Source organism: Cydia fagiglandana, chromosome 11 (assembly GCF_963556715.1).
Source record: "Cydia fagiglandana chromosome 11, ilCydFagi1.1, whole genome shotgun sequence".
In the NCBI taxonomy this organism is placed as follows: Eukaryota; Metazoa; Arthropoda; class Insecta; order Lepidoptera; family Tortricidae; genus Cydia; species Cydia fagiglandana.
In genome coordinates, this window is record NC_085942.1 from 8,127,142 (window position 1) to 8,137,485 (window position 10,344).

Here is a 10,344-nt window from a genome sequence, read left to right on the forward strand (position 1 = left end):
CATTAAGTACTTAATTGTATTTTTTGTACCTTTAGACAATCTTCAATCAACAACAAGTGATGAAGAGATTATATCTATCTACGTAATGGCCTGTTTATGTTATCGTCAGTGTTATTGTGACGAGTAGGCGGCAAAGACAGCTCTAGTAAATTATTATGTGACAAGTTCGATAAGTGTATCGTATAGACAAGACAACCTACGTTAATTTCAAATGGCGTATATCTATAATTAAACACTGACGTACGGGACGATAATAGTTTCTAAAAATACCGAGGTTTCCTATTGAAACCTTTGTACAGGTCCTATACAGGGGTTTCCATTAACGGCCCGCTCGCTGCCCACTGAAACAGAAACGATATGCGAATCTATTCCCGTCCACTATACGATTTCAATTAATCCGTATTAAACGTAAATTGGCCATTACGTCACCGCGATTACTGGGCTGGAATGTCTATATTGTGGTTACAAATTAAGTGGTTAGGTGGTAAAATATTAACACTAACAATGCGATACGCCAGATATGTGAATTCTGACCGAAACAGCACTAAACGGGCTGGAAAAACCGGCTCTATTACGACCCCCTGTGATATAATAAGCACATTACGTAACTACGCCGCATAAGGTACTTATTCAAATATTGGTATATGTCAGGTGCACACTCGAATTGGCCTCTGAGTCTTTGTTATCAAATTTAATAAAATTAATCGTTGTAAACAAATGCTAGTTGTTCCCTTTTATAAAAGTTAGATATTGCGGAAACACCACTATGTTTGGATTAAGAACTTCTGACTTTCTGCTGCATTTTGAAAAGATAAACTTTAGACAAAAAGCGGCGATATATTTGGCATGTCACGAGATGTCAATAAAGAACCGAAGATGGTTCTGGTTCTACGACCTGGCCGCGTAGCCAAGACGCCAATCGCTTACGCTCCGTAGCGATCGAAACGCAACTGTCACTGTCACACTAATCCGGAAGAGTGATAGAGAGACATAATGCTTTTCGCTGTCGAAGCGATAGCGATTGTAACCTTGGCTAGGCCGGCTGTGATGTTCCAAGAGATTCGCGAAATTGTCCAGACACAACTTTGATGTTATTCTGGGGTCAATGACATGACATGCAATTTAGAATATTGAGCGAGGGTCAGAAGCTTTAAAATGCAATACATGTGGCTACAGAGCTAATAAGTACAATACAACCTTGCAGCTTTCACGCGTGTTGTTATTATTTTTTTTTTTTTTAGTTATGAGTGGGCTTACTCATGGCCACAGACTAGCCGATAATAACTAAACCATATGTTAGGATCGTTTAGTGAAGAAAAATTGGTATTACCTACCTTCAGTGCTTTATCCTAAGTGGGTTATGAAAATAGATACAATACAATACTCTCTATTGCACAACTCACATGTACACGTAGTTTACAATAAATGTACAATAACATAAACAAAGACAATAGAGGTAACAACAGGCGGTCTTATCGCTTAAGAGCGATCTCTTCCAGACAACCTTTAGGTATCGGAGACAAAAGAATTAGAATACTTATACGAAAGGTGGCGCAAAGAAAAAATACGAAAAGTCGAATTGAATATACTGATATTAGACGAATATCGAATTAAACATAAGAAATTGAGAAAAACATTGCAGTCGTCTGTTTTTTAAACCTGTATTTGTGTCAATTTAATTTATGTAATGTGAAATTGCGTTAGTGTGGCGTTCGATATCAATTCGATTTCAGCATACGTAATTAAACTAATTACAACAATACATAACGGCAACACTTACTTTTTCCTAGAATTATTTTTCCACAAAAAAATTTGCAACCCTGACAATTTCATGTAAGCACGTTACGCATAAAGGTGGCCCCTGAAACAGTCCAAATATATAGCGAGGCTGCAATCCAAAATCGGTCTGTGAATGTCAAAAACCGGGCAAGTGCGAGCCGGACTCGCGCACGAAGGGTTCCGTACCATAATGCAAAAAAAACAAACAAAAAAAAAGCAAAAAAAAATACCCATCCAAGTACTGACCACTCCCGACGTTGCTTAACTTTGGTCAAAAATCACGTTTGTTGTATGGGAGTCCCATTTAAATCTTTATTTTATTCTGTTTTTAGTATTTGTTGTTATAGCGGCAACAGAAATACATCATCTGTGAAAATTTCAACTGTCTAGCTATCACGGTTCGTGAGATACAGCCTGGTGACAGACGGACGGACGGACGGACGGACGGACGGATGGACGGACAGCGAAGTCTTAGTAATAGGGTCCCGTTTTACCCTTTGGGTACGGAACCCTAAAAACGTACAATGTTTAATATTAGGATGCCGTCTATTTGGATGAATCCATTGTAACGGCATCCATTTGGAAGGCTCGTCAGTGGCTTGCTTAAATGTGTTTCAAAAGTTTTCGCATACCTAAGTAATGTTCTGTTTTTTTAAATCTTACAACGTTCTTAACTCAATCATTATAATCGTGATCGACATTGCCGGAGCTCAAACTTGAAAGCCTGTTAAATAAAGTGCCTGTCATTCCACTGCAATCTGCTTTGGCACCGGCTATTTCGGAAAAGCAAGCCGTAGGAAGGCACTTAAGACGCTCTATCCTTTTCTTTCTTGGGTGACATTAGAGATAGTCTTTAACCTTAGAAAGAGACGAGAAGAATTACTTAGTTCGGTACTGCGACGTTTCGCTATCCAGACTGAAGTCAAAGGATGCAGTGATTCAATTCACTGGCACGTAAGTAGATCTTTCAATGTCGAAGTTCTGTGATAAATAATATATTCCACTGCTCTCAAAAGTTTAATAACTATTGAGTCCAAATACCCACCAATAAAATTGAAGAATTTGTTTATTTATTAAGCTTCAATTTAAAAACGACCAAACTTAAGTAGATACTGCATAATAAATAGCAGTAAATACTTATGCGCGAAGTTAAATCTTATTTTATTTAAAATAAAATACAGATTGAATTTTTTATGATATTTTTTTTGGAGACCTTTCCTAACTTTTTAACTAACAATTACTTTTTTGAAAAACATGACATTCATCCACAAAATGTTGACATTTTTTTTAGATTCTATATTTGATTCCGTTTCTATCCAGGATCAAAAGCTTTTTAGAAACCAATCTCGGTTATGGTTCTGGTACTAAATAAATCACAAACGGAAGAAAACGTTTTCAAACCGTTTTAACCTTTTAATGACCACGCAATATCGTATGTAACTCGCCATTATAGCTATTTTGTATTCAAGTCGTGTCTGCTTAAGTAAAAGTCACCCCAATGACTCCGCATCCCTCTAATGTACGTTTAATGGCTTACTCACATGAAATATCTAAAATATAAATGACCCAAATTCTCGTAGCTGCTACGCTGGATATATTTTAAACAACTTACTACCCCGCACTTTGCGAAAACTAGTTTTGACTGATAAAAAATAGTTAAAACTAGTTTTCACAGATAATACGGAAAAACAGTTTTAAAACTTGTTATATTTTGCTAAGTAATTTTTTTGCGATTCCTTGTGGTTATTTGACAGTTAACATTTGTACTATGAAGTATTTGAACAAATTAAATTATTTTCAGGAATTATTTTAATTTGTTTGTTATCAAGTAGAAACACTACTATATAAATTATAAACTGAGGGGGCGCCACAAGCCTTCAGTAAGAAGTGCATATACTTGGAAAAATTTGACCTATGCCGCTGTGGCCCGGTGGCCGAGTGGTTCAGGCACCTGCCGCGATAGCAGAGGACGCTGGTTCGATTCCAGCCTGGGGCACTGGAGGCCTTGGTCACTTTTTCTTAGTAACTATATGACATTTATTTCAGTTTATAGTTAACATTTGTGTCAAATGTTTGTAAATGTATTACACATTACAATTTTGCGGTAGCCCCCCTTAAGTTTACCGATCCGTTCGTACAGTTAGTGTCAAATTGTGATTTAGAGTGGGGTAACTTTACGACACTATAGCTTGCATAGCTAAGTAGTTACCAGCCAGTCGCCTAACTTTTTTAATCTGATACAGAGCAGAATATTAAAATATGTTGTCACATTTCATGTTCCCTTGGCAAAGTTAATTTAGACTGTGGTGTCGGGGGAAATAAATTAATATCATTTGTCGCCAATTTTGACGGCACATTTTTTTCACTGGTTACTTATCCAGTTTTCGTAGTGGGTAAAAGGTTTTACATGTCACCTTTTTTGAGTTTAGGTGATCATTTATTTTCATACTTTCCAATTACCTCATATACTGATTTGTCCAACCCGGCATTCATTAAAAGAAGAAAACTTTAATCAAAGTTTCAGTTTCGTCATAAAAAAAAACATGTTTCGATTGAAGGTTCGGATTCGGCCAAAAAACTGCCGCGCTGAAACTGTTTTTCGGTTGTGTCCGACCTAACGGCTCGATTCGGGAAATGAATTAGAGACTCACTAGATATGAAATAGTAAAGATATGTGACGTTCCACTTATGGCGGCTGGCGCCGCGATTCGGGAAATGAATTGGATATTCACTAGATATGAAATAGTGAAGATATGTGACGTTCCACAGAAAAAGGTACCTTATGGCGGCTGGCGCTTACGTCGCATAGCGCCGCAATAATATTGGAGCGGCGTTAATGATAGCATAAGCGCCAACCGCCATAAGGTACCTTTACCCGTGGGACGTCACATATCTTTACTATATCGTTTCTAGTTAATCTCTAATTCATTTCCCGAATCGCGCCGTAAGTGTCGTTTTAACATAAAAATCAAATATCGGCCGAAACTAGAATTCAACCGAACTTTCAGTTTCGGTTATGGAAAAAAATCCGGTTCGATCGGACACTAAGGAAAACCTACAGGTACCTACCTACTTGTAGTTACTGTACATCGTACCTATTTACAAGTACCTACCTAAAGTAAATAGGTACCTGAATAAAATCTTCTATTTAAAAAAAGCAGAGAGTTCTATCGTCTGTCATTTAAATAGCTATTGTCCTACAAAGAAACGGTTATGCAAAGCCATTTTCTCATTTAAAAATGCAATAAAAGTCATTGCTATAAATATAAATATTATGCTACAAGGAATGAGAAATAAATGAAAGCAGGTTTAAAAGCCCATCAGCTCATCGGGTCTCGTTTTTAATTACCTCCATAACGTGTTCAGAAAATGTGTAAAAACGGATATGTAGGTACCATGAAATACCAAATAACTTTCGTCAAAATTTCTCTCCAAATTTGCAAGTTGCCTGAGTTATTAAATGAACGCGGGCATACATCCTTTCATTTTGCATTCACGAACGGATTATTACCTAAGCTTTTGCTTTTTAAATGACTCAAATTAAAATTATAGATGTTTTTCGCCACATGTCGTAAAATTAAGATGCCGTAAAATGTAATCCATAAAATGTTAAACAAAAGTGATTGAATATAATTATAAAGTATGAAATCGTGCTCTGGTAACCATAGAGCTTGAGGTCTGTTAACACTGGTCAGCCCAAAACGTGATTCGCCCACGCCGGCTGCCATAGAAAACAGGTAAGAAAAACTTTCGACGAACCCGTATAAAAACTGCTGAAACAGTCGGCCTCGACCTGACATTATACATGTAAAACAAGGTAGACGGGACGGAGGAACGTGACCTGATCTATGGCATGTTTATGAATTATGGAGAATCAGTGACATCCCGTCAGGGCGCTTACCGTCGTTCCGCACTATTTGGGGCTCCAGAGCGGCGGGAACGCCGGCACTGACGAGCGCCCTTCTCAGGATGTCATTGAGGGCGGAATGGCGAGACAGGCGGCCGGCACCCGAAGAGCAGGCGAGCCCGTGGTGGCCGAGGCTATCCACTTCAGCGCCACATGAAGCACAGTTGTGGTCAGCACAGACAGCAACACCTAGCCGGAGACCAGCGGCTACGCGAAGCGTCTCTGGGTCTATAAAGGTGCCGGTGTTAGGCGAGGGATACGCGTGAAGCCACTGACCTGATTCTGGCCTAGATGAGGCCAGAAGCCTCGCTCGGTCCCTGCCTGTCGCGGTGTCCAGAAGTGTGTTTAAAGTATTTACTGATGCTATATCATCCCAGGCCCTTTGTATTTTCGGTCGAGACGGAAAATTTTGATTTGGTCCAGCTAGCCAAGCATTCGAGGCCTCAACCAGGCACGCGATCTCGCAGTTTGTAGCCGGAGAGGCTTTGAGAATATTACCTGCGAGATCGGAGGTGCTATGAATTGAGGCCAAGAATGCCGGCAAAGCAACACTTGAGATTTTACGGGTACCCAAGCCACCATACCTTATCGGTAAGGTGGCTTGAGTCCATGCCTGCTCGTTAAATCGGATGTTCAAAATTGATTCAATTTGGGATTTTAAAAGTAGGTCAAGAGGTCGGAGTAGATGGGGGTATTTCCAGATAGGACAACAGCGGAGCAGGTAGGTGAATTTTGGAATGAGTAAACAAAATTTTAGAATAAACAGTGCAGAATGACTGCTAATTTTGAGAAGGCGGTCCGAATAGTCACTAAATTTTGAAATAGATTTACTCAGAAGAGGAGGGATGGCTTCATTGAAGATGGGTGCTCCGAGAAGATGTAGACTGTCTTTAGATATATTTTTGATGGATGGCGCGATGTTATTAAAACTTTGAATAATTTGGGATGCCGAAGAAGAATCTACATTGTCGGAAATATATAATTCACATTTATTGAAATTTAATTCCAGCCCAATGTCTTTAAATTTATTTTTAATTTGTAATAAATCTGCTAAGACAGTCTGTGAATCGCCACCTAGAGTCCCATCGTCAAGGTACCACACGTTTAATTTGGAATTTAGACTGTGAATTATTGAATTAATTGTCAAACTAAATATGGCTGGACCGAGGGGATCACCCTGCTGACAACCCACTGCCGAAAGGATCTCATTGTTTTTGTGCATTAATTTGGATGGACAGTGATAACACTGTAGCAAAAAGTTATAAATTTCCGGAACCGTTATTTTAATTTCGTTCAGCAGGGCGTCTCTATTAACTGAATTGAAGGCGTTCTGTACGTCTAATTTTAAAAGTACCTCACATTCGTCCCTTTGTACGAAGGTGCGTACGGCATGAACCGCCGCCTCGCAGCCGCCGCGTGTGCCGAAGCCAACTTGAATAGGTTCAAAAAGACTTTGTAGTTTTTTGCGTGTTAGCCGAACACACACTTTGGCCGCTAATCCCAAAATGTAAAGGGCCATATGGCTGTAAAACGTTGTACAATACACGTGCGAAGAGGTAATTCGCAACTCGTGGCGATTTAAAACACTCCCTTTGGTCGTGTTTCAATTTATCGCCACTCCTTGCGAATTTCCTATCTGTCGCACTTGTATCGTAATATTCGCAATGTACTAATAAATAATTAATTAATTTAAATCCACTTTGGAACGTGTGTAATTTTAATACATATAGTAGCTAACTAAATACAAATTAGTTGTATCATTCAAAATCCAATAAGTACTATCGAACATTTTAAAATAACCGTTTGAGTGCTTCTTTCTACTCTGCTCTATTAAGTATATGACTTATTTTTCAATATTTCGCCCATTATTAAAAGTTAATATTCTGTTAATAGCATTAGCAGGGCAGGGGTGACAGTCAAAATATATGGCCACAGCGCCATAATGTCGCTCCCTTGCCCATCACTCTGTCCATCACATTTGCAAAGTGATTGCTCTAGCCCAGCGGTACTCAAACTTTTTTGGTGACGGAACCCTTTTTGGAAAGCGAAATATTTGACGGAACCCCAAATTAAAAATTTTCGTTCGTTACTGTGGACCAGATATACCTATAGAAGTGCTGGTTTTTTTCTTATTATTACAAGTATTTTCGCGGAACCCCAACAGAGGCTTTACGGAACCCTAGGAACCACTTTGAGAATGGCTGCTCTAGCCCTTTCCACTGTTATTATGATTATCATGATATGAGCACAATTCTTCTGCTCGTACTTCTATTTTAATTCACTAAAGAATTATATAATGCTTATGCAGAAGTATATAAAAAACTAAACGAAACATCCAGGAAGTAGTTTTTGGTAAAACATCCAACGGACCAATATTTTTTGTTGGAATTTAAACCTTCTGTGAAAAACAAAAGTCATACATTTCAATGAATTCAAATAAGTTTTCAAGTTACAACCCATGGGAGTAGCAAACGGTATCGATTTTGTTATCGTAAGACCTACGTGGCATTGAAGCAAATTACGTGCTTTTATTATAAAATACATGAGTGCACATTGCATCTCACTATTAGCATCAGCAATTTTACAGGACAAAGAGGGATGGGATGTTTACATAACACGAAATTGATAGGTAATATGATTTTTGTGTGTTTGAGGGTTCAAAAACAATACAATAACCTAAAATGGATACCAATACTCCTAACCTCAGGGGCCTATTTTAGATTTAAGCTAGTTATTTATTTCGTTTAGTTGTACCACTGTATATATATTGTATGTAAATAAATGATTTATTAATTAAATGGATTATATCTTACTTTAACCTTGAATGCCTACTTAGTCAAGTCGAAGAATATTTTTTTTTTTAACTGTAAGCAATTTGCGAGGACGCCCTAGTCAAGTATTTTCAAAAGTATTTAAGCACAAAACGCGAAGTGTCGCTTAAAAAAAATGTTTGCTTGAGTTCTATTCATGAAGGTTCAGAAGAAGCTACATCGACATAAGTAAATCTTAATATACTTACTACACAATTTAAAACTGTCAAAATTTTAATTCTCACTTAAACTATAGGTACCTACTGTAGGTACATACTTTGTCAACTTGTTCTTAGCTTGAGTCGGGAACCTCTACATAAAACTTACGTCACGGGGATACCTCGCCGTTATATAATAGGGATTGCCTCCTGCCATGATTACTAATTAATGTAGTATTTGCTTATCGATTAGCATAGCAATCAAGTTAGATCCCATCAGAAACCGATGGCAACTGACATTTAGCAAATTTGTCACTGTCAACGTGGTCTCCGGAGCTTACCACAATGCCAATACAATCAAATTATTGAGTCTGTCAAATTGTCGATCAAAACAAAATTTGGCCCAAACAAATCGCTTATCGATTTTGAATCTCCTGGCGCTCTTTTACGTAACGCTAGTGAATAAACACAATGCTACATAAAACGCACGCGCACCGCTAGGTTGTTTTGTTTGTGACCAAGAATAGCGCAAGGGACTGTTGTAATTGCTATTGGCGATCATATGTGTTTGAGGATGGTGAGTTGACGATGGGGTTGACAGATGGCTACGCTTTTCAGCGTCGCGAATGGCGTCCTACCGTAAGCAGTGTTGTATGTTCACGTTTTCACAGGTTGACGTTTATGTTTGGTGATGGTTTTGGTGGTGTAAGGTTAGGCGTATCGATCGCGAGTGCGGCGCGTCGGTCCGCGCGGGTGCCTGCCCGCCCGCGACTGGCTCGAGCCCGCCGCCCTCGCCCGCCCGCCCTGCACGGCTGCGCGGGCCGATTCGAGCACACCATTCGCTACCCGACCACACCGGCTAAATTAGCGGTGCCACGACTTACGAAGCTGTTTTGATGGGAAAATGACAAACTAGCAGATAATTGATGACCAGGGCCGGATTAAGCATGTCGGGGCCCCTAGGCAGTGCGAGGCTCGGGGCCCCCTACAGTCAATTCTGCACACAGCATATTCAATACAGGGAAATAAGTTTGCGTTTTTAATTTCAATCTTCAGACGTCGGCCGAGCCGATTCAAATCGAAAGATGTCTTTTTCGCTCTTATTGCATGGACATAACGCTTTCTTCTATCGGTTTTTGCCGATTCCGCGTCGCGTCAAGTGTGGGGAGAGCCCTTTAGGCTTAAGGCCAATTCCCCGTGGAATACCAAATATGTGAGCTTCAGCGTCACTTTCCTATCTACCTCTAATGGCAAATTTTAAGCGAGGCTAAAGGCTAAGCTCAACTAGTGCCGCATGGTTGATTTTCTCAATAGTTAATATTTTGCGAGGATGAACAGCGATTGGCCGACCATAAGACCAAACGCCTAACCACAAATGATTAGAATCAACCTAATAATAAAGAATTTCCATATGTTACAATTACTTAAATTACTAGATTTAGACCAAGATATGCGTGCAACAATTTTGATAGCTCTCGCAGTGCAAGTGTTATTTTAAACGTCAAAACTGCCACTTGCACTGCGTATAATTGCAGTCTTTTCTTGGTCTAACTCTATTTATTCACCAGTCAAGCTAACATGTAGATGATACAGGGTCAACTAAAGAACCAAAAATAAACGCGAGCGCAGCGAGCGCGAAATTTTTTCTTAACAATATCGCATATTGTGAAAGCGTGTTAAAAGGCCGGGT

The 10,344-nt window shown here is 39.3% G+C and overlaps 1 protein-coding gene across 4 annotated transcripts in view; it reads right to left on the reverse strand.

Moving 5' to 3' along the window:
• Nucleotides 1-9,479, reverse strand: part of LOC134668854 (sodium/hydrogen exchanger 3) — a 75,169-nt gene extending 65,690 nt beyond the window's left edge. For 3 of the 4 annotated variants that reach the window (XM_063526327.1, XM_063526323.1, XM_063526322.1), the window contains exon 1: nucleotides 9,293-9,477. The gene's annotated coding sequence lies outside the window, so the exon portion shown is untranslated. Of the gene's footprint in view, nucleotides 1-9,292 lie in introns of all 4 variants that reach the window. The other variant, XM_063526324.1, reaches the window with a different exon arrangement.
• Nucleotides 9,480-10,344: the final 865 nt, after the last annotated feature.